Source organism: Schistocerca gregaria, chromosome 3 (genome assembly GCF_023897955.1).
Source record: "Schistocerca gregaria isolate iqSchGreg1 chromosome 3, iqSchGreg1.2, whole genome shotgun sequence".
Lineage (NCBI taxonomy): Eukaryota > Metazoa > Arthropoda > Insecta > Orthoptera > Acrididae > Schistocerca > Schistocerca gregaria.
The window spans coordinates 672,698,036-672,724,903 of record NC_064922.1 but is presented as its reverse complement, the minus strand read 5'-3'; the positions used below and the strand labels follow the sequence as shown (position 1 = coordinate 672,724,903).

Sequence of the window (26,868 nt, the reverse complement as noted above, 5' to 3'; positions counted from 1 at the left end):
GATGGTTAGCATCTGTACAAGCAGCTAGTGATGGCACATGGCCGAACTGTATACGATTACAAATCTGACTGGCCCAATAGCTATGTGCTCACTAAGTTCCCGTGGCTTTCTATAAGAGCTATATCAAACCCCAATGGCAACACAACAAATAATAAAAATCGACCACATAAATGCGAGGCGCAGTGCCATGGTGATGCAAGAACCCGGGAAAGTGTTAGAGGAATTGGATATAAGCAGTACTTAGGACAATACTCTAGAAATGGGAAATATGACATTGCGTGAAGAGTTTGACAGAGTACTGAAAGACCGAAATCGAAAACAAGGCCCCTCGAGTAGACAACATTCCGTAAGAGCTACTGATAGCATTGGAAGAGCCAACCATGACAAAACTCTTCCATTTGGTGAGCAACATGTATGAAACAGGCAAAATGCCTTCAGACTTCAACAAGAATATCATAATTCCAATCCAAAAGTAAGGAGGTGTTGCCAGGTGTGAAAATTACCGAACTATCACTTTAATAAGTCACGGATGCAAAATTCTTTACAGACGAATGGAAAAAACTTGTAGAGGGCGGCCTCGAGATGTATCAGTTTGGAGTCCGTAGAAATGTTGGAACACATGAGGCATTAGTGACCCTACGACTTATCTTAGAAGATTGATTAAGGAAAGGCAGGTATACGCTTTAGTATTTGTAGACTTAGAGAAAGAGTTTGACAAAATGGTTCAAATGACTCTGATCACGATGGGACTTCTGATGTCATCAGCCCCCTAGAACTTAGAGCTACTTAAACCGAACTAGCCTATGGACATCACACACATCCATGCCCGAGATATGATTCGAACCTGCGACCGTAGCGGTCGCGCGGTTCCAGACTGTAGTGCCTAGAACCGCTCGGCCACTCCGGCCGGCAAGGCTTTTGACAATATTCACTGCAATACTCTCTTTCCATTTCTGACATAGGCTGGGATGAAATATGTCAGTTATTCGAGTCGAGGGGCATGAAAGAGAAGCAATGATTGGGAAGGGAGTGTTACAGGGTCGCAGCCTCTCCCTGATGTTATTCAATCTGTGTATTGAGCAAGCATCAAAGGAAACAAAAGAAAAATTTGGAGTAGGAATTAAAATACATGGAGAAGAAATAAAAACTTTGAGGTCTGCCGATGGCATTGTAATTCTGTCAGAGACAGCAAATGACATGGAGGAGCAGTTGAACGGAATGGACAGTGTCTTGAAAGGAGGTATTAAGATGAACATCAACAAAAGCAAAACGAGGATAATGGAATGCAGACGAATTAAATCAGGTGATGCTGTGGTAATTAGATTAGGAAATGAGATACTGAAATTAGTAGAAGAGTTTTGTTATTTGGGGAGCCAAATAACTGATGATGGTCGAAATAGAGAATATATAAAATGTAGACCGGCAATGGCTAGGAAAGAATTTCTGAAGAAGAGAAATTTGTTAAAATAGAGTGTAGATTTAAGTGTCAGGAAGTTTTTTCTGAAGGTATTCGTATGGAGTGAAGTCCTATGTGGAAGTGAAACTTGGACGTAAGTAGTTAGGAGAAGAAGAGAATAGAAGCTTTTTAAATGTGCTACTGCGGATGAATGCTCAAGATTAGATAGTAGATCACGTAACTAATGAGGAGGTAATGAATGGACCTGGGGAGAAGAGAAATTGATGGCACAGCTTGACTAGGAGAAGGAATCGGTTGATAGGACCTGTTCTGAGGCATTACGAGGTCACCAATGTAGAACTGGAGGGCAGCATGGAGGGCAAAAGTCGTGGAGGTAGACCAAGAGATGAATACACTAAGCAGATTTCAGAAGCTAATTTCAGAAGGATGTAGGTTGCAATAGGTACGTGGAGATGAAGAAGCTTGCACAGGATGCAGTAGCATGGAGAGCTACATGAAACCAGTCTCTGGACTGAAGACCGCAACAACAACAACAACAACAACAACAACAGGACATACATTCACATATACCAATCTTAAAAATGTTACCAATACTGCATCGACACGACAGACAAACCATTGTGGCATAGGAAAGTAACGGATGTAATAGGACTCTGCCTACAGGACATTTTACAAGAACGTGGACCTCACGTCATAAATAAGCAGGTCAATCTATCCACTTCCCAAAATAGTGTAGATGCGGCAACAATTGTAGATATCACATTCATAAATTAAAAAATTATGACCACATTATCAACCGGAAGATTTGTGACGGAATTTGCAACTTTAATGGTTCAAATGGCTCTGAGCACTATGGGACTCAACTGCTGTGGTCATTAGTCCCCTAGAACTTGGAACTACTTAATCCTAAGTAACCTAAGGACATCACACACATCCATGCCCGAGGCAGGACTCGAACCTGCGACTGTAGCAGTCGCACGGTTCCCGACTGCGCGCCTAGAACCGCGAGACACATCTTTAATGACTCAGTCGCTAACATCGAGCCCGAGTGACTATACAATCTACAAAAGGCAAATGGGAACTTTTGAAGGCAGAATTCAAAACACAACAACTGCAAAGAAGCGAATTTGATGCTGTCACCAAAGCGTACGAATCGGTACGAGCGTTGCAGACAGCACAAGACAAGGCGACCCCAACATTTACTAGGAAGACAAAAGAGTTTAAATTTCCCTGGAGTCCCTCCAGTACTGCGGAAGATCCTTATGGGCAACAGAATACCAAGAAAGGAGGAGTTTTTATCGAACCAACAACACTATAAAAAACTACTACAACCAAAAAAGAGTAGAAAAATGGTAGGCCTACCTTAAGGGCCAAGTGGTAACATACATCGCGGACTTCCATACAGATCTGCACAAACAAGCTTTAGTCACCAACCGTATTATTAACCCTGAGACGATCCGAGAGCACGATAACTGCAGACTGGGAAACATCATTGCTGTATCTACTCAGAACTTGCTGGACGATACAACGATGTAAGACACAGAGTACCATCAGCTTCTTCGCTCTGAATTACTAGAGCAGCATATTAATAACAGTGTTGTGTTTCCATTTCCACAGGAGGTAGTGAAACTGGCAAAAATGGCGTTAAAGAAGAAGGTAACACCAGTACCTGAAGTAATATAGACCAAAGTGTGGACGAAACTGTGCCGTATACTGCATAACCCTTTCATAAAGCGAATATCTTTCGGATGATCGGATGCCCAGAATTTGTAAAATCTCGAAAGCACTACACGAAAAAAAGGGGGAGGGGGAAGACAAGGACCCAAGAGAACCGAAATCTGACAGGCCGATTTGTTTGGTAAATGCTGTAACCAAGTACCGGAAAAGGTTCCATGTCGTCACCTGAGGGACGTTAGACAGGCAGTAGGTATTAGCCCCCTTCAGTACCGTTTCAGGAAAGAGAAATCCACCGAGGATGCGATAAATCACGGAATGAATATTGTGAACTCCTCAACGATAAGTATGATTTAGGCATAATAATTTATGTGGCTGGGGCGTTTGATAATTTTGTGGTGGTTTACCCTGTTCAAAAGACTGAAACAGATGGAATGTCCCAGGTATGTCTATAACATTCTACGAGATTATCGCACAGACAGGCAAGTGTATTAGAATGTCCTGCAAAGAAAATGGTGTAAGACGTCACAAAAGTCGCACATAGGGCTCCGTACGTGGTCGACAGTTCTGGGATTCTGGCATAAAGCCATTACAATACCAGCTTCGGAGTATGAGAATCACTAGAGTCTGCATCGCTTGCGCAGGCGATCTGCTAATTGCAGTACCTTCTAACACGAGGGTTAAATTAGAGGAAAACAGGACGATAGTTCCCGTAAGACTAAGTAACTGGTGCGCAGAAAGCAAATTAACGATAGCAGTGCACAAAACAACTTATATGGAACCAAAAGGAACATTATCAAAAACGATAAATACCACAATCAGAATAAATTACTAAATCATTATATAGGTATCATAGATCTGACTTGGTCGGAAAGCGAAACTTCAGTGCACAAGTAGAAATCATGTACCAGAGAGGCATTAAAATCCCAACTAACCCAAGAAATTTTCACCTGCCAATAAGTGCAATAAGAACATACCACAAAGTAATCTTACGTCCTGTTATGGGGTACGGATTGATCGTTTAGGTTCATAGTGGCTCAATGAGCCCAAACACTCGACGCATAGCCCACAGTAGCAAGTGAGATTGTGTTGTGGTATATTCGTATTGCACACAGTGGCAGGTGAAAGGTAAGGACAGCAAAGGCTATACGGCAACCAAAGAAAAGTGAACTTCTGTGCCTGACAGGCACACAAGAAGAACACCGACTGCGGCGCAGCTAACGATATTTGACTAGCTACATCTATACTTAGCAATAATAAATAAACACGCACAACAATGGTCCCAAAGCGCAACTACGATAATGTACAGGAGATACTGGGCATAGAAGCCATATCGAGTGAGGAAATAAAAGTATGCATTGAGAGAGAGTGGCCAGAAATCTGAGGTCTGCAGCTCGTGGTCTAGTTAATAGCGTTGCTGCCTCTCGATCTTGGGGTCCCGGGTTCGATTCCCGGCCGGGCTGGGGATTTTCTCTGCCCCGGGACTGGATGTTTGTGTTGTTCCTATCATTTAACCATCATCATCTTCATCATTTGTGACAGCATCTAGATGGAATTGAGAAAGCAATGGACTGTGTAAAAATTGGGACTTTACATGGGTGCTGATGACAGCGCAGTTTAGCACCCCGCAAACCAAACATCATTATCATCATCATCAAGAAATCTGTGACAGGGCAGAAACAGGGAAGAAAACCTACCAGTTCCTTCCTAGCATAACAGAAAGAACAAGGGAGTTATTCACTACCTGCAGGGACATGGTCCGTATCCCATCTACTTGCTAAAAGTACGACAGCGTTCCACAGACATTTGTGAATGTGGAACATTTGGAAGGGGAACACATCGTGTGAGAGTGTGCCATTAGGCAATATGTTACAGACCAGGACAGAAACACACGGTCTATAATATAATAAGGAATGAGGAACTGTGGCATAAACTTAACTCACTGACATCTAAAACATCTGCCTATGAATTGAAAGCATACATAGCTGAAAGACAAAAAAGCAGAGACCATAGGCCTTGTTAAGTAGACGCGCCTCCGTAGAATACCCAACTTCCACTTTTTCCTGGAAGAATTGAGGAGATGAGCCTCGGGAAGCACCTGAAAGGACTTCCTGAAACGCTGACAAACATCTACCATTATCCGTGCCTTTTCCAGACAAATGAGAAACCCACTCTGGTTCTGATACCAACTGCAGTAATATATATTAGTGTAGGGTAATGCTGTGCTGCGTAGTGTTGTGTAGTAGTGTAGAACAAATTAGTGTAATAGACCGATAGCGTGTGCCTTTGGATTTCGGATGAACAGATATCTGTGAGGCAGATCACCAAACGGTACTATGGAGACTTTCTTTTATTATTTTTTAAATTATTATTTTTATGTTTCTTTTATGTAGATGTCCTATGTAGATTTCTTTTCCCTCTTGAGCAGCATAATGCTTAGTTGTTACTAAATTATGTAAAAATACACTCCTGGAAATTGAAATAATAACATCGTGAATTCATTGTCCCAGGAAGGGGAAACTTTATTGACACATTCCTGGGGTCAGATACATAACATGATCACACTGACAGAACCACAGGCACATAGACACAGGCAACAGAGCATGCACAATGTCGGCACTAGTACAGTGTATATCCACCTTTCGCAGCAATGCAGGCTGCTATTCTCCCATGGAGACGATCGTAGAGATGCTGGATGTAGTCCTGTGGAACGGCTTGCCATGCCATTTCCACCTGGCGCCTCAGTTAGACCAGCGTTCGTGCTGGACGTGCAGACCGCGTGAGACGACGCTTCATCCAGTCCCAAACATGCTCAATGGGGGACAGATCCGGAGATCTTGCTGGCCAGGGTAGTTGACTTTTACCTTCTAGAGCACGTTGGGTGGCACAGGATACATGCGGACGTGCATTGTCCTGTTGGAACAGCAAGTTCCCTTGCCGGTCTAGGAATGGTAGAACGATGGGTTCGATGACGGTTTGGATGTACCGTGCACTATTCAGTGTCCCCTCGACGATCACCAGACGTGTACGGCCAGTGTAGGAGATCGCTGCCCACACCATGATGCCGGGTGTTGGCCCTGTGTGCCTCGGTCGTATGCAGTCCTGATTGTGGCGCTCACCTGCACGGCGCCAAACACGCATACGACCATCATTGGCACCAAGGCAGAAGGGACTCTCATCGCTGAAGACGACACGTCTCCATTCGTCCCTCCATTCACGCCTGTCGCGACACCACTGGAGGCGGGCTGCAAGATGTTGGGGCGTGAGCGGAAGACGGCCTAACGGTGTGCGGGACCGTAGCCCAGCTTCATGGAGACGGTTGCGAATGGTCCTCGCCGATACCCCAGGAGCAACAGTGTCCCTAATTTGCTGGGAAGTGGCGGTGCGGTTCCCTACGGCAATGCGTAGGATCCTACGGTCTTGGCGTGCATCCGTGCGTCGCTGCGGTCCGGTCCCAGGTCGACGGGCACGTGCACCTTCCGCCGACCACTGGCGACAACATCGATGTACTGTGGAGACCTCACGCCCCACGTGTTGAGCAATTCGGCGGTACGTCCACCCGGCCTCCCGCATGCCCACTATACGCCCTCGCTCAAAGTCCGTCAACTGCACATACGGTTTACGTCCACGCTGTCGCGGCATGCTACCAGTGTTAAAGACTGCGATGGAGCTCCGTATGCCACGCCAAACTGGCTGACACTGACGGCGGCGGTGCACAAATGCTGCGCAGCTAGCGCCATTCGACGGCCAACACCGCGGTTCCTCGTGTGTCCGCTGTGCCGTGCGTGTGATCATTGCTTGTACAGCCCTCTCGCAGTGTCCGGAGCAAGTATGGTGGGTCTGACACACCGGTGTCAATGTGTTCTTTACTCCATTTCTAGGAGTGTATTTGTGCTGTTCATGTGCAACGTTTGATCTGTTCTTTTATATAGCTACCAGACTAAAAGAAAAGAGCAAATAAGTTTTGCCCTCTGCAGCTCCATCTAGTATCATGGAAGTTGTTCCCTGATTTCCTAACAGATGTTATATGGTCTCGTCCCTTCTTCTCTTCAATATCTTTTATTTATCTTATGTTTCTTTCCTCGCCGATTCTGTGGAGAACCAACTAATTCCTTACCTTATAAATGCACCCAGTTATCAACATTCATCTGCAGCAAACAGCCTCAAATGCTTCGCATCTCTTCTGTTTCACTATCATAGAATGTTGTGCTCCAAACAATTCTCAGAAATCTCTTACTCAAGTTATTTAGACGTATGTTTGATACTAGTAGACCGCTGTTGGGCAGTAATAACGTCTTTTCCGCTGACAGTACTAGAGTCAACGTACTGATTGACAAGGAACTGGTTGTCTCTAATTACAAAAACACTACGTGGGGGCCGGCCACGATGACCACAGCAGTTAAGTCCCATAGTGCTCAGAGTCGTTTTGAACTACGTGGGGACAAAAAACGGAAGTCCCAGGTTTCTACGCGGTAGAAGCGAAGTCTTGGCGTAACCACAGGACGATTGTTGGTGGCTCCATGTAGCATCTGAGGTGACGATTCCAGAAAATTAGACTGGCGTCAGGCGAAAGGTCGCGGATGGTACCAGGAGAGCTTCCGATTGCGGACCAGTGACAGCGGTAGGCTTAAAGCGCAGTGACCACTTTCTTGGACAAATCACTAGTTGTAGGCACGCGCTGACCTAAATACTTTTGAGACTCGAGAATACTGCTTGGTTTCCGAGCACACCATCCTGCGGAAGCAAGTAGGGCAGTGGTGAATGTGCCCTCTAGGGAGCGATACCCTTGCCGCCTGCGCCCGGAGGCATCCGCTCGGAACTGCAGCGGCTGTGTTTGCCGTGCGACTTCTGGCATAGGCGACCCGTGGTGCAGCGCCGTTATACTGTAGGGCTGAGTCCCGACATACTGTAGATATCCCCTGGAACACTTATCCTCCCCCGGTCCTATCGTCTCGTCTTATTGTCTTCAACCCTGCATTACTGAAGTACATCGCGTACCTAGGCAGAAGTAGATTGTTATATTTGTACCGATAATTGGACTGCTCACTGTAGACCTACAATATAGTAACGACACGTGGTAGGCACAACACACAACACCACAGAGCGTAAAGAAATGACATACTGAAGCACTGAGGAATGTCGGAGCATGCTGAAAGTTCTCTGAGGTTGAGTGGGCTAAGACTGGGAATACTACAATAGGAAGTTCCGTTGTAGCGGATGTTACACTTCTAAAATTGGCAGTCAGAGGAGTTTGACACACGTTCATATAAATGGGAATAAACATTCTCCATCTTCTTCATTTTCTTTAAGTATCTCGTCCTCTGAGAACATTGGAGATCACTAGCATAACCTGTTGTTTGTACAAAGCTTTTCTCGAAAGCGATTGTCTGCTTATTGAAAACCACTGACTGAAGTTCTTTAGCCAGTTCTTCTACGTTCTGGACCACGTCTTCCATCTCTATTTCTTTGAACTATTTGCTGCAAATTTTTGTTGTGCATTACATCGTCGAAGTATTAGACTTTTCTGCTGTGATTGGTATTAAGAGTTTCTAAATTTTTATTCCTACATCGCAGTAGTGCCACATTTGTGGCCATGGAATCTGGTGCATGGTATCCTCAAAAGATTAAATGCCTCCAATTTGTATCTAATACTCTGAAGTGTACCCATTACTCAACTCTACAAAGTAGGAAACTGAATGCTTCACATCGAAGTAATAAAGTGACGAATATAATACGTATGTATGTATGAGAACTTTTTAATTTTCTGTAAATAACTTCAGGTCTTTTCAGTTCAGCAGCGAATTTACTGGGAGAAGTAGTAGCATTGATTTGACACCCGAAATATGTGTGTGATGAAAAAATTTAGATCTAATAATCATTGAGTGTAAGAGTGCCCTGAATCCCATCTTAGTTTTTTCTGGCAGCCATCCACACTTCTTCCTGACGTTTAAACGTAACCAAATGGTACTCCTATCTTCAGTAACAGTGTTCTTGCATATCTTGCCGACTGGTTATAAATAAGACAGCGTCATCAGCACATCTGAAGTGACTGACGGTAGAGAAGATCCAACGGAGAGCAGCGCGCTTCGTTAGAGGATCATTTAGTAATCGCGAAAGCGTTACAGAGATGATTGATAAACTCCAGTGGAAGACTCTACAGGAGAGACGCTCAGTAGCTCGGTACGGGCTTTTGTTAATGTTTCGAGAACATACCTTCACCGAAGAGTCAAGCAGTATATTGCTCCCTCCTACGTATATCTCGCGGAGAGACCATGAGGATAAAATCAGAGAGATTAGAGCCCACACAGAATCATACCGACAGTCCTTCTTTCCACGAAAAATACGAGACTGGAATAGAAGGGAGAACCGAAAGAGGTACTTAGGGTACCCTCCGCCACACACCGTCAGGTGGCTTGCGAGTATGGATGTAGATGTAGATGTAGATTAAGAGTGGAAACATACGTCACTGGTAAACTTAAAGGAGAATATTGATAGGTGGTTCGAGTATATGAGGGACTCTGCCTGGTGACATGAGAGAACAAGAAATACATGGTGATCTACAACACGTGTGAGATGCGTTACTGGAGACAGAGTTTCTAAAAGTTTTGGAAGACTTGTGGACAGACAAGGTAGACGAGGTAGATCGTAATGTCACAAGTAATTGGGAAAATTGAAAACTAAACGTTGTTTAGGTTGTCGTTTTGTATTTGATTGCCGCTTACTCTACTGCTCATTTTCGCTTTTGTAGCCATGTACAGGATATTGTTGTATAAACCGTCAGACATATTCATGTCAGAGCAAAATTGGTGTCTAGTCATACAGTGTAAGAAACTAGACGGTTGCCATGACAGTAAATTAGAAGTCCGCCCATTCCACTTCCTTTACTGATTGGCAGTGGAGAATCCTAAACAACAGGATATTTTCACCAAACTAACAAGAGATGTGCGGCACATTGTACTAGTATTCAGAAAATTATGTATGAAAGAATCGGGAACAATTTTAGTTGTAATCTAAGATGCTAAAGCTGCCAGTGAGGCTGTTTAAGTAAAACATTGAATACTGCGACGTCGAGGAGGTGCACAGAAAGGCAAAAATTTCCTAACAAAGAGAAATAAAAATATTTGGCGTTTCATGAAATTTTCAAACGTAGAATCCTTTGAAACAATAACGGATTAGAATCTAACCAAATACGAGGTATCACGTCCATTATCGACTGTCATCAGCTTTTTGTACACTGACATTTTGGTGGTCAGTGTACCATGTCGTGTGTAAGTCGTGTAATGATGGAAGTTCAATACGTAGATGCAGATTTCATTTTCCTAGCATTATATTTTACACTGTTTACTGATTTAGGGTGAGATGAGCATCTTCGTAAGTCACATGAATTTTTTGCTGGTACATTTCAACGTGAAAATGATTACAGCTTCCGATAAGTCCAGCCGCGAAATAATGTCTTTCCACCTGTCAAGGTGATTTCCAAATTTCGAGGTTTGATTCCATTCCTGTAGTGATCTGAATGAATGTTCACTTGATCTGAATCTCAGGTAGGTGAATTAATACGCTATTGTTCCATAAGAGGATGCGCAATACTGCCACAGTCTGCAGGGGACTGTACATAAAACGTATGGCAACAATTAATACAGCTTAACAACGTGAGAAATTGATCTGGTTAGATTAACAAGGAACACTAAGTGTCTGCAAAGAAGAAGAGTGCGAAAAATGGGGCTAGCAACACTCTATAACAGGCGTGTAGGCTGCCATTCTTTCTGAATTGCATGGATAAATGAGTCAGATTGTGTGACGTAAAGAGTATGCTATGTCACTAAATTTGCACTTGTTTTCACGCAGTAGATGGAGATGTAAATGAGGTTCAGACTGTCACCATTCACCACAATGCCTTATCTCTGACAGTAATAATTTTTGTTTGTATACCTTTGTGATTTTTGGTTGATAATAGAACGAAAGAGCCAACGGCCTTGTCACAGTGGTAACACCGGTTCCCGTTATATCACCCAAGTTAAGCGCCATTGGCTTCTGGTAAAACGTGAATGAGTGATAATCCAGGTTGCCGATCGGTATTGGAAAGCACAGTTTGAAACGTCCCCATAGAAAAATTGTGCATAACTGTACTTAAGCTGACACACAATATTTTTAGCGCAACGCAATCTGACTTTCAAAAATCCCTAAAAAGAATGGCCCTGACTAACATTAACCTACACCTTTCACAAATCACTTACCACACAAAAATCTTCGTTACTCAAGCTACTGCAATACAGCGAGCGCCACTACTGCCACCTAAATAAAAGATTCAAACTATTGAAGGCACTAACTACTGATAGGCATAGTTAGCAAATGAAACATTTTAATACAGAACACACAATGTATTTACCTTATTAGTCATAATATATATAGCAGTTCATGACATCCAGTCTTACAAATTTCAAAACTCCGCCATCTCTCTCCCCACGTCCACCACTGCTGGCGGCTCACCTCCGACTGCGCAACGCTACGCGCTGTTAGCATCCAGCAGCCGCTGCCCAACACTACAATGGCAGACAACAATGCAAACCAGCCACAGACTGCAGACGGCACAGCCAGTGATTTTCATACAGAGCGCTACGTGGCGTCGGCGTTACCAATTAAAAAAACCTAAACAGCCTACTGACAAGTTCACCAAACATTTGTGAGGCCAAATTAGGAGATACTTCACTGAGATGTAGCGCCTTTGGTAACGGAAATTGACAACGGCTGGGGAAGCGGTGTGCTCACCACATGCCCCTCCATATTCGCACACAGTGACGCTTGTGGGCTGAGGAAGACGCAGAGGTCGGTGAGTACGGGTGGACATTAAAGGCGTGTTTCAACGGAGTTTTTTAATAGAACAAAGAAATTCAGTAACACTTGACATCAAATTGGGGTTAGGCACTTTTTCCCTTCTGTAGTGACGTCTTTAGCATTACAAATAAATAGAACTGGTCAGAAGAGTTCTTAACTCCCTTTCAAGATGGCATAATATGTTTAGCAGAGGTGAAAATCAAATAAACAAATCGTATTTCAAAATATGACTCATCTGTACTCTTAGTCTAACTGTAGTATTACAGAAATATGTTTGGCGTTAGGGAGAACTGTTTGATCTATGCGGTAAGTTATAGGTAGCGGAAAACAAAACGCCATTGAGGGATTTTATTGAAACAACATGGAATGTGTTCTTTTTATTAACTATAGAGAAATTTGTCGTTTTCCCGTCTAAAAATTTTATAAATCTGAGGAATACGGCTTACCAATATTCGTAAATGGTAGTTAGTGAATGCTGAAGTTCTACTTTGCCTCATTCTTTCCTCAAAGTCTAAGTTCGTGTATAATCTTAAAACGATAGTTCTTTTCACTCGTAGAGAAATAACTTCAAATGTAGTACCGAAAGTAGATAAAAATTACACCAAAGTTGGCAAAGAACATCCAAACTGGCCATTGATGGATTTTACTGAAACAACATGCAGTGTGTTCTTTTCATGAACTATAGTGAAATATGTTGTTTCCCGACTAAAAATATTATAAATCTGAGGACTTCAGCTTATTAGTATTGTTAAATGATAGTTATTGAATGCTGAAGATGTACTTCTTCTTTCCGCAAGATCGAAGTTGGTGTATAATCTTAATATGATAGTTCTTTTCATTCGTAAAGGACTATGCATAACATCCAAACTGGCAACTGGTACAAAGTTACTCTGATATTGAGAAAAACACCAAAACTGGCAAAAAGTAACGCAGTAGTAGGCAAAAATAAACACCGAATTGAGAGAGAAATAGCACAGATATTGGCAAAAAATTGCACCAAAATTGACCAAAAATTGCACCGCATTTGGCGAAAAATATCACAGAATTTAGAAGGAAGTAACACCAACATTGGCAAGAGTAGCACTGGAATCCTCCAACAAACACCAATATAGGCAGAAATAACATGGCAAAAGGTAACAGAGTATTTGGGGAAAAAATAAATACAACCGAATTTGGCGACAAAGTAAAACTGTTTTGTTAATGAACACACCACGATTTGACTGTATTGTAGTTTATTTAATTACGACCTAGGTTTCGTCCTTTTATGCCATTTTCATGTTGACTGTTTATGTAATAAACATATATTACAGAACATATCAATGTGATAAAATCATTCAACTTGAAAATGGCATAAAAGGCCGACATCTAGGTTGCAATTAAATAACAAGAGTACAGTCAAATGGTGGTGTGTTCACTTAAAAAATATTGTGAGACTGTTGCTCAGCAACATCAAAAACTGTTTCATGAAATAAAACAACTTTTTCTCGTCCCTAGTTATAGGCTGTCTTTGTCAGAAGATAATTATAAGTCAGATTGTGTGTATTACGTGCTCTCCGATCTCCGCCTTCTCTCCGTTCCCCGTCTGGCACGAGAGGACGTCATTTCCTCTCCTTCAGATGGCCTTAAAAGTGGGGATCACGTCCTCTGTACGTGAGTGGCGTCACAGAAGGAAAATCACTGGCTCTGCGATTTTCTCCGCAAGACTCTAGGATAGGCATGCGGCCTCTACTTGCAGGTTGAACACTGCCAAAATTTCTTTCTAAAGGGCTACTAGTTTTATGAATGAAAATGAAGAATATTCATCCCCTCTTGGCTAACTGAACTCCCGAAAATCGTAAACATCTCCACTTATACCGCAATGAACCAAAACATCATCACTGCCTTCTCAATGGCGTGTTTTCCTGCCTTTGCAGCTCAACGAAGGGGCGATTTTCGGTGGCGTGGTTTTAATAAGTCGTCGGTGAAGATTCTCTGAGATGTTTAGGAACTGATCAAGGAATTACTGCGAATGACAATTCGGTGATTTGTGGAAGTCCAGGTGGTGCCCGATGGCGTCCAAAGTATTATCCATCAGGTTCAGATCAGGTAAATCTAGTGGCCACGCATCAACATGAATTTACTCCAATGTTCCACAAACTAATGATGGGGCAATTGACTGGTTTCAAGAAGCAGTTGATCTGTCGATTGTTTGCTCCCAGTCGTGTTTCTTTAGTCGAATAAAGCAAATGGAAGGAACTATTGTCAGCGACCGCGTCAGCCATATGAAAATTTTTCACTCATTCTTCAGATTTCAGTGGTTTCACTTCATGTGAACCAACTGACACAACTCTCCGATGGTTACGTCAGTTTTGTGACTGTGTTCACTCAATCTCGGTGTAGGAATGATTTCACTTATATACGCGTTCTACGTTTTCTGCTATACATCGGCCATAACTTGGGTTGCCTACGATTATAGAGACAGATAACCTATCTCATTTCATCGGGAAGTAAATAAAAAGTGTATTTCTATAAATATGCCATTTTAAACATCTGTTATTCTTTACATAAATAGGAATTTTACGTACTTCTGATATTTAATATCAGTGTTTGGTTTATTGCAAAATTTTAATAGCTGGTGCTGTTTGGTAAGTTTATATTTAATTAAATGAACAATTACTTTTTAATTGAAAGTTACTGAAGCTTTGTCTCTCGTGATCTGCTAGTTTACACTCATCACCGATAATTCAGCATCGGTAAATGTTGAGGCACGTGAACAGATTTAAAATGCCATACAATCATTTTAAAAGTTTGTTGGCTTAATCAGGTGCTTATAAAGCGTATGCATCTACCTGTTTCCTGGAAAATATTTGTGATCATTTGTTTATTTTCCTTGAATTTCTATATTTATTATAACTTCACAATAAAATTTGTATATAATGCGTATCTGGTAGAATTTAACAATTTAGTTAAATAATAAAATTACTCACATTCGTATTTATATTTGTATAATAGCGAAAGATTCTTTGTTTCCATTGGACTTTCTTGTACATTGATATGACATTCAGGATTTTATATTGGCATTTAAACAGTACAAACAAAGAAATACGTTTGTAAATTTCCGAATTTTCAACCTTTTAAGTGAACAGAAACACAAAAATCCGCATAATGAAACGTGGGATTACCTTTAGAGGTAATCTCATTGTGTTCAAATACACTTCGTATTAGTGTTATGATGTAGATATTACTTTCCTTTAAAATAATACCTGAAAATTAGCCCGTTGACTCACACTGCACCATCCTGTACAATTGTTTTAATCAGCTCTGACTGTACACATTCAGTGTTACTACACTCCTGAAAACTGATATAAGAACACCGTGAATTCATTGTCCCAGGAAGGGGAAACTTTATTGACACATTCCTGGGGTCAGATACATCACATGATCACACTGACAGAACCACAGGCACATAGACACAGGCAACAGAGCATGCACAATGTCGGCACTAGTACAGTGTATATCCAACTTTCGCAGCTATGCAGGCTGCTATTCTCCCATGGAGACGATCGTAGAGATGCTGGATGTAGTCCTGTTGAGCGGCTTGCCATGCCATTTCCACCTGGCGCCTCAGTTGGACCAGCGTTCGTGATGGACGTGCAGACCGCGTGAGACAACGCTTCATCCAGTCCGAAACATGTTCAATGGCGGACAGATCCGGAGATCTTGCTGGCCAGGGTAGTTGACTTACACCTTCTAGAGCACGTTGGGTGGCACGGGATACATGCGGACGTGCATTGTCCTGTTGGAACAGCAAGTTCCCTTGCCGGTCTAGGAATGGTAGAACGATGGGTTCGATGACGGTTTGGATGTACCGTGCACTATTCAGTGTCCCCTCGACTATCACCAGAGGTGTACGGCCAGTGTAGGAGATCGCTCCCCACACCATGATGCCGGGTGTTGGCCCTGTGTGCCTCGGTTGTATGCAGTCCTGATTGTGGTACTCACCTGCACGGCGCCGAACACGCATACGACCATCATTGGCACCAAGGCAGAAGCGACTCTCATCGCTGAAGACGACACGTCTCCATTCGTCCCTCCATTCACGCCTGTCGTGACACCACTGGAGGCGGGCTGCACGATGTTGGGGCGTGAGCTGAAGACGGCCTGACGGTGTGCGGAACCGTAGCCCAGCTTCATGGAGACGGTTGCGAATGGTTCTCGCCGATACCCCAGGAGCAACAGTGTCCCTAATTTGCTTGGAAGTGGCGGTGCGGTCCCCTACGGCACTGTGTAGGATCCTACGGTCTTGGCGTGCATCCGTGCGTCGCTGCGGTCCGGTCCCAGGTCGACGGGCACGTGCACCTTCCGCCGACCACTGGCGACAACATCGATGTACTGTGGAGACCTCACGCCCCACGTGTTGAGCAATTCGGCGGTACGTCCACCCAGCCTCCCGCATGCCCACTATACGCCCTCGCTCAAAGTCCGTCAACTGCGCATACGGTTCACGTCCACGCTGTCGCGGCATGCTACCAGTGTTGAAGACTGCGATGGAGCTCCGTATGCCACGGCAAACTGGCTGACACTGACGGCGGCGGTGCACAAATGCTGCGCAGATGGCGCCATTCGACGGCAAACACCGCGGTTCCTGGTGTGTCCGCTGTGCGGTGCGTGTGATCATTGCTTGTACAGCCCTCTCGCAGTGTCCGGAGCAAGTATGGTGGGTCTGACATACCGGTGTCAATGTGTTCTTTTTTCCATTTCCAGGAGTGTATGAGTACAAATAGGTTTCCCTTAATTAGGTTAGGGGAAAGTTAGAGATTTAAGTCACTGCGTTTCTTTGTAGTTTTAGTTGATTTCACAACACAAGAAATGCATTAGTAAGTATTGATTTTTACTCAAACGACAAATAACTTTTCATTTATACATCAGTTACAATGGAAATATTATAGTATTAATCGAACCCCAGCTCTCAGTGGTACCTTGGATTTTTAATTTACAGTCTACTTTTGACTAGCGATTTAGTAAAAACCTTGCCCATATTCCTCGATTTCAAGCGATTCCTGCACACTGTGCTGATTTTTCCGGCCTTCGATAGAACCAGCTCCAAGAGGTCGCAATGGTCGCTTTGGCACAGACACTGATGCAGTCTTATTTAATAAGGGGTAACCCTTTTAACAGGCCCTGAACTAGATGTTTTCCTAAACTGTCGCCTGTATTCATAGTTAGTGTTATGTTCGTCAATACTCTTTGACCTCGTTGGACCATGGAGGATGTTGTGCAGCACTTTCCCAGATATCATTCTGTTAGTTGGAACTGAGGTTTCAATAGAGGAAGACAATCGTCCAAGACACTAACGGCTCCGCCTCCAGAACCTCGGAGTTGATGTATGATAATATCATCTTTGAACAGTTCTACAAGCTGCATTGTGAGAAACGTTAATTTTTCACCTGGTGAAGATTTCCTGCTTCAAATTTCACTTTTTTTTTCAGCTGAATGTGGCAGTATACGAGTTTACTGAACGCTGAAAGGCATAATCAGTCTTAAATGATGATGAAGATGATGATGATGATGATGATGATGATAATGATGACGAGTTTCATAGCAGCTTCTGTACATTCTTAAAAAAAAAAGTACCAAAAGTTTTGCGTCACTAATGTTGCTGATTCAGGGGTGTTGAACACATCAAACACTGCTAAAATATGTATATAATCAGCACAACCGTAATGAACAACATGTAATCCATAGAGCTGTAGACCACAGCACTTGAATTGAAGCCGTGTTGTTCGACTGCCTTTTAGCGAAAAAAGTACATCAAGTATTGTACCACATGTGCGACTGCATTCCAGACTTCCCTGCAGATGGAATCCAAGAGGTCGCTCTCAACGAACCAAAATCGACAGATTAATGTAATTTCCGGACTACCCCAAGAAAATAGGCCAGTCGCTGTTTGCAACGTATACAAATGATCTAGTAAAAAGCATCAGAATCTCTTTAAGACTGTTCGTAGATGATGCAGTTGTCTATAAGAAAGTAGCAAACTAGAAGAGAGTATCGATTTGCAGAATGACGTGAAGCGGATTGATGAATGGCGCAGACTCTCGCAGTTGACTGTGATTGTAAATAAAGATTAGATTAGATTAATACTTGTTCCATAGATCATGAATACGAGAATTCGTAATGAAGTGGAACGTGTCAGGTTAATAAAGGGTGCCTATACAAGATATTACATTACACCAAATATTACATGACACTCAACATTTTAATTTTTTTTTTTTAATTTTTGGTGGGGGTTGGGGAAATTACCCACGTACTGTATCCGAAAATTCATCTAATTAGTAGAACGAGTTGCCATTAAGAAGTTCTTTTAATTTCCTTTTAAATGCTATATGGCCCTCTGTCAGATTTTTTATGCTATTAGGTAAGTGACCAAAGACTTTTGTGGCATCATAATTTACCCCCTACAGAGCCAAAGTTAGATTTAACCTTGAGTAGAGAAGGTCATCCTTTCTCCTAATGGTGTAGCCATGTACGCTGCTATTACTTTTGAATTCGTTCGGACTGTTAATAACAAATTTCATAAGTGAATATATATATTGTGAGGCTTCAGTAAAGATCTATAGCTCTTTAAATAAGTGTCTACAGGATGATCTGTAATGAGCTCCAGCAATTTTGTGCAATGAACACTGTTTTACTCAATGATGAGTTACCCCAGAATATGATGCCATAAGAAAGCAGAGAATGAAAATAGGCGGGCTAAGCTAATTTACTGAGACGTATATCGCCAAAATTTGCAATTACCCTAATAGCATAAGTAGCTGAACTCAAACGTTTCAGCAGATCTTCAGTGTTTTTTCCCAGTTCAACCCCTTATCAGTGCATACACCTATAAATTTTGAATATTCTACCTTAGCTACCGATTTCTGACCGAAGTCTATATTTGTTAGTGGTGTCATTCCATTTACTGTGTGGAACTTTATGTACTGTGTTTTGTCAAAGTTTAATGAGACCCCATTTGCAGAGAACCACTTAACGATTTTCTGAAAAACATCGTCTACTATTTCACTAGTTAATTCTTGTCTGTTGGGTGTGATAGCTATACTTGTATCATCGGCAAAAAGTACCATCTTTGTATCTTCGAGAGTATATATTAAGAACAGCATAGGACGCAACGTAACTTACTGCTAATACACAGGATATTTTCTGGAAACAGTATTTACTGTAAAATATCTAGAAGTAACTGTCCAGATAAACCTCAAGTGGAATGATCACATCAATCAAAAAGTAGGAAAAGTAGATGATAGACTAAAAGCAGTAGAAAGGATCTTAAGGTTCAAATGGTTCAAATGGCTCTGAGCACTATGGGACTTAACATCTGTGGTCATCAGTCCCCTAGAACTTAGAACTACTTAAACCTAACTAACCTAAGGACATCACACACATCCATGCCCGAGGCAGGATTCGAACCTGCGACCGTAGCGGTCACGCGGTTCCGGACTGAGCGCCTAGAACCGCTAGACAACCGCGGCCGGCGGATCTTAAGGAAATGTAACTCATCCACGAAGGAAGTGACTTATAAAGGATTGTTTTACCGGTTATTGAGTATTGGTAATCGATATGGGATTCTACCACATCGGCGTAATAGAAGAAAAACAGAAGGTCCAATGAAGAGCGGCGTGTTTTGTCATGGGATCGTTTAGTCAGTGCGCGAGCATAGCTGCCATTACAGAGATGTTCAACAAACTTCAGACAGGCGTTGTGTATCCACGAAATTTTACTATGGAAATTTCGAGAGCACTTTCTTGGAACATGTTACTTCCTCCCCCATACATCTCATGAAATGGCCATGACTAGAAATTTGAGTTACCAACAATCATTCTTCAGACGCACCTTTTGAGACCAGAACAGGGGATGGTGACTTAGTCAATAATGGCTTGCAGACTATGATGTAAATGTAGATGTCAGTTTCTTTGCTGCATCTACCTTAACACTTGCACTGTAAGTGAAAAGAGAAAACAGTGTCACTTCTAATCATTCAGAAAAAAAAATGTCTTCGGAACTGCGGTACTGTACAATGTCCAGTTCAGCAGACTGAAGTTGGTACTGTTCAATAGAGAGGGCTGCTAGTGTTCAAAACCATTATGTATTTATGTTCGTCCTCCTGTCCACAGTCATGGAAGCAAATTTGATTTAGGTCAGTTTATTGCCCGTAACTACCCTCATTTGAGGGCAGCTATGATGTAAAGCTTTTATTTGTCAATGCTTTCCTGGAATGTAAAGAATACTGCGGAGATAGTATCTTAACGCCAGAGCTTGCATTGCAGTACTGCCGAAAGAAAGTGGAAGTTCTTGCACCACTATATTGTTCTGTTACCTCCATAATATAAAATATAGTCGCCTATAGTGCTATTTTTCCTGGCGCTTGCGGGGCTCCAGTACTTGGATGACCAGAGGGTTCGTTTAGCACTGATTATTCCGAAACTTCTTGCGAAATCAAGTTGAATACTGGATGCACGTGCTACAGCCATGAAGTGACAGTACTAGTACGAGGTGCATTCTAGTTCTAAGGCCTCCGATTTTTTTTTCTAATTAACTACTCACTAGAAATCGATGAAACTGGCGTTATTTATCGACGTAATCGCCCTGCAGACGTACACATTTTTCACAACGCTGACGCCATGATTCCATGGCACCGGCGAAGGCTTCTTTAGGAGTCTGTTTTGACCACTGGAAAATCGCTGAGGCAATAGCAGCACAGCTGGTGATTGTGGCCACGGAGAGTGTCTTTCATTGTTGAAAAAAGCCAAAAGTCACTAGGAGCCAGGTCAGGTGAGTAGGGAGCATGAGGAATCACTTCAAAGTTGTTCTCACGAAGAACCTCTTGCGTAACGTTAGCTCATGTGCGGGTGCGTTGTATTGGTGAAACAGCACACGCGCAGCCCTTCCCGGACGTTTTTCTTGCAGTGCAGGAAGGAATTTGTTCTTAAAACATTTTCGTAGGATGCACCTGTTACCGTAGTGCCCTTTGGAACGCAATGGATAAGGATTACGCCCTCGCCGCTCCAGAACATGGACACCATTATTTTTTCAGCACTGGCGGTTAGCGGAATTTTTTTGGTGGCGGTGAATCTGTGTGCTTCCATTGAGCTGACTGGCGCTTTGTTTCTGGATTGAAAAATGGTGTCCACGTCTCATCCATTGCCACAACCGACGAAAGGAAAGTCCCATTCATTCTGCCGTTGCGCGTCAACATTGCTTGGCAACATGCCACACGGGAAGCCATGTGGTAATCCGTCAGCATTCGTGGCACCCACCAGGATGACACGTTTCACATTTTCAGGTCGTTATGCAGGATTGTGTGCACAGAACCCACAGAAATGCCAACTCTGGAGGCGATCTGTTCAACAGTCATTCGGCGATCCCCCAAAACAATTCTCTCCACTTTCTCGATCATGTCGTCAGACCGGCTTGTGCAAGTCCGAGGTTGTTTCGGTTTGTTGTCACACGATGTTCTGCCTTTATTAAACTGTTGCACCCACGAACGCACTTTCGACACATCCGTAACTCCATCGCCACATGTCTCCTTCAACTGTCGATGAATTTCAATTGGTTTCACACCACGCAAATTCAGAAAATGGATGATTGCACGCTGTTCAAGTAAGGAAAACGTCGCCATTTTAAGTATTTAAAACAGTTCTCATTCTCGCCGCTGGCGGTAAAATTCCATCTGCCGTACGGTTCTGCCATCTCTGGGACGTATCGACAATGAACGCGGATTCATTTTAAAACAATGCGCATGTTTCTATCTCTTTCCGGTCCGGAGAAAAAAAATCGGAGGCCTTAGAACTTGAATGCACCTCGTAGAAGAACAGATACACAGCATGGGTATAGAGGCGGAAGAGGCAGACATGGTACCGGCAGTGGATATAGCGGGAAGATTCCCTGTTGTTCGTTCTGACGAATTAGCCACAGACGCAATGTTTAAGAACTGATGGCACTTCCTTTGAACGTGATCCATAACTTTACTGGAAGAATCAAGAAAGTATCTTGTATTAGTAAAGCTCATGCTGACTGCAACAACTTTGACTGATTTTGTCTAAAATTCCCACGCAACTTAGCGTTGAGGCATTTTTTTTTTTTTCATACCGAGTTCACTTCTAAATAAACGCACATTCATACACATGGACGGAAAACAGAACAAACTGCTAGTAACTGGCACCAAATAAAAAGCAAGTATCGGAACGACAATAATAGTGACAAAAGGCGATATGACAAAGTGCAATCGACAATAATGATTTAACACTGCCAAAACGATCGATTGTTTCCGCTCATAACTCAATGCGCTGGGAGTCAGGAGACTACAATTGCCGCTTCTGGTTCTCCAGACAGTTGGCGACAATTGCTATAGCCGGTTTAAAATGTTTACTACATATAGGCTTCACTGTAAGATTTAAGTACGTGCCTGTAAATGGGAATAGCATTTCTTCATCCTCGTGTAATACTGTGCCTGCTAGTTCTCACAGGCTGTAGTGTGTAAACATTTTTACATACATGAGTGTGATCTCTAAGCATGTGACTGGAGACGTATTTCCCCGTACAAAATATTAAAGTAAAAGTGATTAGTGGCTACATTCAGGCGATTTTTGATTTTGGACATCTTCACACGTTTCGGTAAAACAGAACGGTAGCTGTCATTAAAATCTAGCGAAGTTCCTTCTTTCTTCACGTATCCCTTAGATAATTTTAACAATCAACATTGTACCCCCAAAAATACCTCGGATTAGTTAGATACAACTCAATACACTGCAATATATTAATCAGCTATAAATGATGAAATGAAGAAATAGTCTAGAATGAGATTTTCACTCTGCAGCGGAGTGTGCGCTGATATGAAAGTCCTGAGAGATTAAAACAGTGTGCCCGACCGAGATTCGAATTCGGGACCTTTGCCTTTCTCGGGAAAGTGCTCTACCATCTGAGCTACCGAAGCACGACTCACGCCCTGTCCTCACGGCTTTACTTCTGCCCGCGAAAGGCAAAGGTCCCGTGTTCGAGTCTCGGTCGGGCACACAGTTTTAATCTGTCAGGAATTTTTAAGAATTAGTCTTTTCAGTACACGACTAACTGAACATTTACAATGTCCCGTCACGTAGCTTCATGTAGGATTACTCTCAGCAGTTATGCATACATCAGTCAGATACCATTGTTTTAGTTCCCCCAGCGAAAATTCATAAAACTGGTTTCACTCAGAAGATTCAGTCAAATATACTCTACAGAACGTTTCCAGATGATAGAACAAGTGCATGGTTCTACTGACGGAAACGCTACAAACTGGTTTCACTTCAAAAGACAAATAATTAATTTCGTCAAAATGAAAAACTACATTATCTACATATACATCTACATATGTACTCCTCTAGCCACCTAACGGTGTGTAGCGGAGGGCCCAATTCGCGCCAAAGTCATATTTATCCCCCTTTTGTTCCACTCGCTGATCGCGCGAGGGAAAAATGACTCAGTACGAGCTCTCATTTCCCCTATCTTCGAATGGTGATCATTGTGCGGTATGAGAGTTGGTGGTATTAATATATGCTCTACAGCCTCCGTGAAGATCGGATTTCGGAATTTAGTGAGTAGCCCCTTCTGTTTAGAGCGCCGTCTGTTTGCAAGAGTGTCCCACTTCAAACTTTCTATGAGATTTATAACGCTCTCGCGATGGCTAAATGTCCCAGTCACGAATCTTGCCACTCTTCTTTCCACCTGATTGTGGTCGACAACATCCACTAATTCGGGCAATAATGCCTGTGGTTCGAAACATTCCCCTTACGCCTGTAACAGTGCTGTTACACTCGTCACGCTTCTTCCTTCTTCCAGTTTCCCGACTATTCTTCCTCTTGTGAAGTAATCCAAACGATGTCTTGATCACCACGTAGCGCACAGTAACTGTATTTTTCCCGTTTCTTCCACTGCTAAATGTTGATGTTCCAACTCCGTTTAGCTGCGTGGGGTAGCCGCGCGGTCACAGAGGTCATGTCACGGTCCGGGCGGCTCCCTCCGTCGGAGGTTCGAGTCCTCCCTCGGGCATGGGTGTGTGTGTTGTCCTTAGTGTAAGTTAGCTTCAGTTACATTAAGTAGTGTGCAAGCTTAGGGGCCGATGATTTCAGCAGTCTGGTCCCATAAGACCTTACCAAAAATTTCCAATTTCCAACCCCGTTTGTCGCTATACTCACGCTGACCTTCCGTCCTATGACTTCAAGATTTCTGCCCAAGTCGACACAGTTGTTAATATGCCAAACTACTTTATCCATCCCGCTCTGGAATTCTTGAGAACAGTGTGTCAAAAATACAAAGTAGAAAAAGAAGTGTCAGGACAAGACATTTGTTTTGACATTAGGGAATAATCTCAAGTGGTTGAAATGGCACTGAGCTCTGTGGTACTTAACATCTGAGATCATCAGTCCTCTAGAACATAGAACTACGTAAACCTAACGAACCTAAGGACATCACACACATCCTTGCCCGAGGCAGAATTCGAACCTGCGACTGCAGCGGTCAAGCGGTTCCAGAGTGATGTGCCTAGAATCGCTCGACCACACCGGCCGGTTGGGAATAACCTCCAAGGTACTTGAGGAAACTTTGGAGGCCTAAGACTGTCGGGGAACACAGGGATTGTAGTATGCAGAACAAATAATTAATGGCGTCAGTTGTAGGTGCTACTTTGAAATGAAAAGATTGGCACAAGAGGGTCACAGCAGGCCGATAGGAAGAACAGATTCTTCGAAATTAATATCTGAACACTATGTCGTGGTTTAACACACCACCCCTTACATGAGAATCACAATTTTTCTGTTAATATTAAATAAATATTTTATTGCTACCAGCTGTCAGTTTCTGTAATTCACGACTTCACACATTCCATTTGCAACAGCTTCCGTCATTTTTAAGTGACTGTAAAATACTTAGTTTTCGTATTTATGCAGTGAACTCCTAAGGCTTAACTCCTAAGGCTTTCTCATTTAAAGGTACCTATCAGGAAGACAAATAGCACTAGTGCAATTTTTTGCCTATTATGCAGAAAAAATATATTTATACTTAATGTTTGCCTTGTGGTATAACCATTGAATTTTGTTCGTTACCATAAGCAAGTTAGTTTCTAGGTTAGTAATAATGGCGATGATTCAGAGAGATAGGTATTCTGTCGAGCCTTACTAAACATTTCACGCCATAACTTCCTGAATTGCATGTCCCCTGGTTTCCAAAAAAATGGTGTTCAGAACTATTTCGCTCGAATAGGCTACGCCCTATTCCCTACCCAGACGTGTCTGTCACTACTACCCCTCTACAACAACGATAGCGGCGAAACAATAAACTTATTTTTCCTTAATTTCTTTCTTTCCAAGTCATAACGAGTAAGAAATAGAAACTGTATAATTTCGTCAGACAGTCAAGTAAATATTTAAGTAGTATAGGGTGTATACATTGCCCACAGCGAGAAATATAGTTTCATTCAGAGCTAACAATCATTCTAAATGAAAAGTCCAATTCACACGTCCTAAAGCAATTTTGTCGTTGTTTTCTGTCGTCGTAACGAACTGACTATAAATCCTGGCACAGGATGGATACTAACGCATTAAGTCCCTTTTTTCTCTGACATAGACTACCGTTACTCCCGATAGATTGTGTCCATATCCATTCCTCTACTGTACACGTCAAGCGTACCTTCATAGACGTCATCGCCATGTGCTGCTCTGAGGGTACTTTGTAGCAGGTTGGGAATAGTGGCACTGAAAATGTATGTAGATTAAAACGCTTTTTTTACAAGTAACTTTATTACGTCATTTCAAGGGTAGTTTTATCGTTCATTCATGAAACGAGGGAGTTCCCAAATTCTGTTCCTGTCGGCCCAGTTCCTGCCATGACTTTTGAGAAACAAGAAATGAGAGTAGCTCATCCTCGGCACAGTAAAAAAAAAAGTTCACCGATAATTTCAATGCTAGTCGGATATTTTAATGCTCTATAATGTTCGAACAGTAATAAAATCTATAACAAAGGTATCTGCATGAATTCTTAACCACCTTATGGAATCAACGGTCATTTCCGAAACTTCTTCATATTTTATAGTGTATTTATTATCCGACAAAGTAACTGTCTGTAAATTATTTATTATTCAGGATGTGACATGAGGAGGAGGGGGGGGGGGCGAGGGACAGGAAGTGAAAGGATAAAATGTATCTTCATCATAATGGGAGGAGAAGATAATGTTACAAAAGCTGCTGATAACGATTCTACGTACAAAGAAACGTTTCTTGTCAAAAGGTAAATTAAACCGGGATGTAATGTTGGTTCATTCACATTTACAGGCGGTGCTGGACCGGCGCAAGGAGTCAAGCGCTGTGCCCCTGGCGAGCAGCGGGTGCACCACGCCTGACGACCCGGGACTTCTGGAAGCCACCTACCCGTTCGCCCTCGTTCTCAGACTGCGCGTTTTGCAGGTAAGGTGACAGTCACTGGTGTGTGATTAGTTTCAGACAGTAGATGGCGACCAGTGTATTGGATAAGCGCTGAACAAAAGGAAGGTACAGGGGTTTGACAAAAATACGGGAAGTCGGTGAGAAACGCATGCTTGCGTGTACATGCAGATGCTATCCAAGTTTGCCGGCTGCCTTGGAGTATTTACATTTACATCTACATGGATACTCTAATAATAATAATGGTGTGTGGCTAGGGCCTCCCGTCGGGTAGACCGTTCGGCGCGTGTAAGTCCTTCGACATGATGCCACTTCGGCGACTTGCGTGTCGATCGTGATGAAATGATGATGATTAGGACAACACAACACCTACTCCCTGATCGGAGAAAATCTCCGACCCATCCGGGAATCCAACCCGGGCCCTTAGGATTGACGCTCTGTCACGCTGACCTCTCAGCTACCGGGAGCAGACATGGATACCCTGCAAATCACATTTAA

At 42.8% G+C, this 26,868-nt stretch overlaps 1 protein-coding gene and 1 long non-coding RNA gene across 2 annotated transcripts in view; both read left to right on the top strand.

Moving 5' to 3' along the window:
* The window catches only part of LOC126354539 (uncharacterized), a 296,213-nt gene extending 269,853 nt beyond the window's left edge, over positions 1-26,360 (top strand). The window contains exon 3 of the long non-coding RNA XR_007565349.1: positions 26,263-26,360. This is a non-coding gene — a long non-coding RNA (uncharacterized LOC126354539). The remainder of the gene's footprint in view (positions 1-26,262) is intronic.
* A 1-nt stretch (position 26,361) lies between these two features.
* The window catches only part of LOC126355550 (uncharacterized), a 69,791-nt gene continuing 69,284 nt past the window's right edge, over positions 26,362-26,868 (top strand). The window contains exon 1 of the mRNA XM_050005908.1: positions 26,362-26,394. The gene's annotated coding sequence lies outside the window, so the exon portion shown is untranslated. The remainder of the gene's footprint in view (positions 26,395-26,868) is intronic.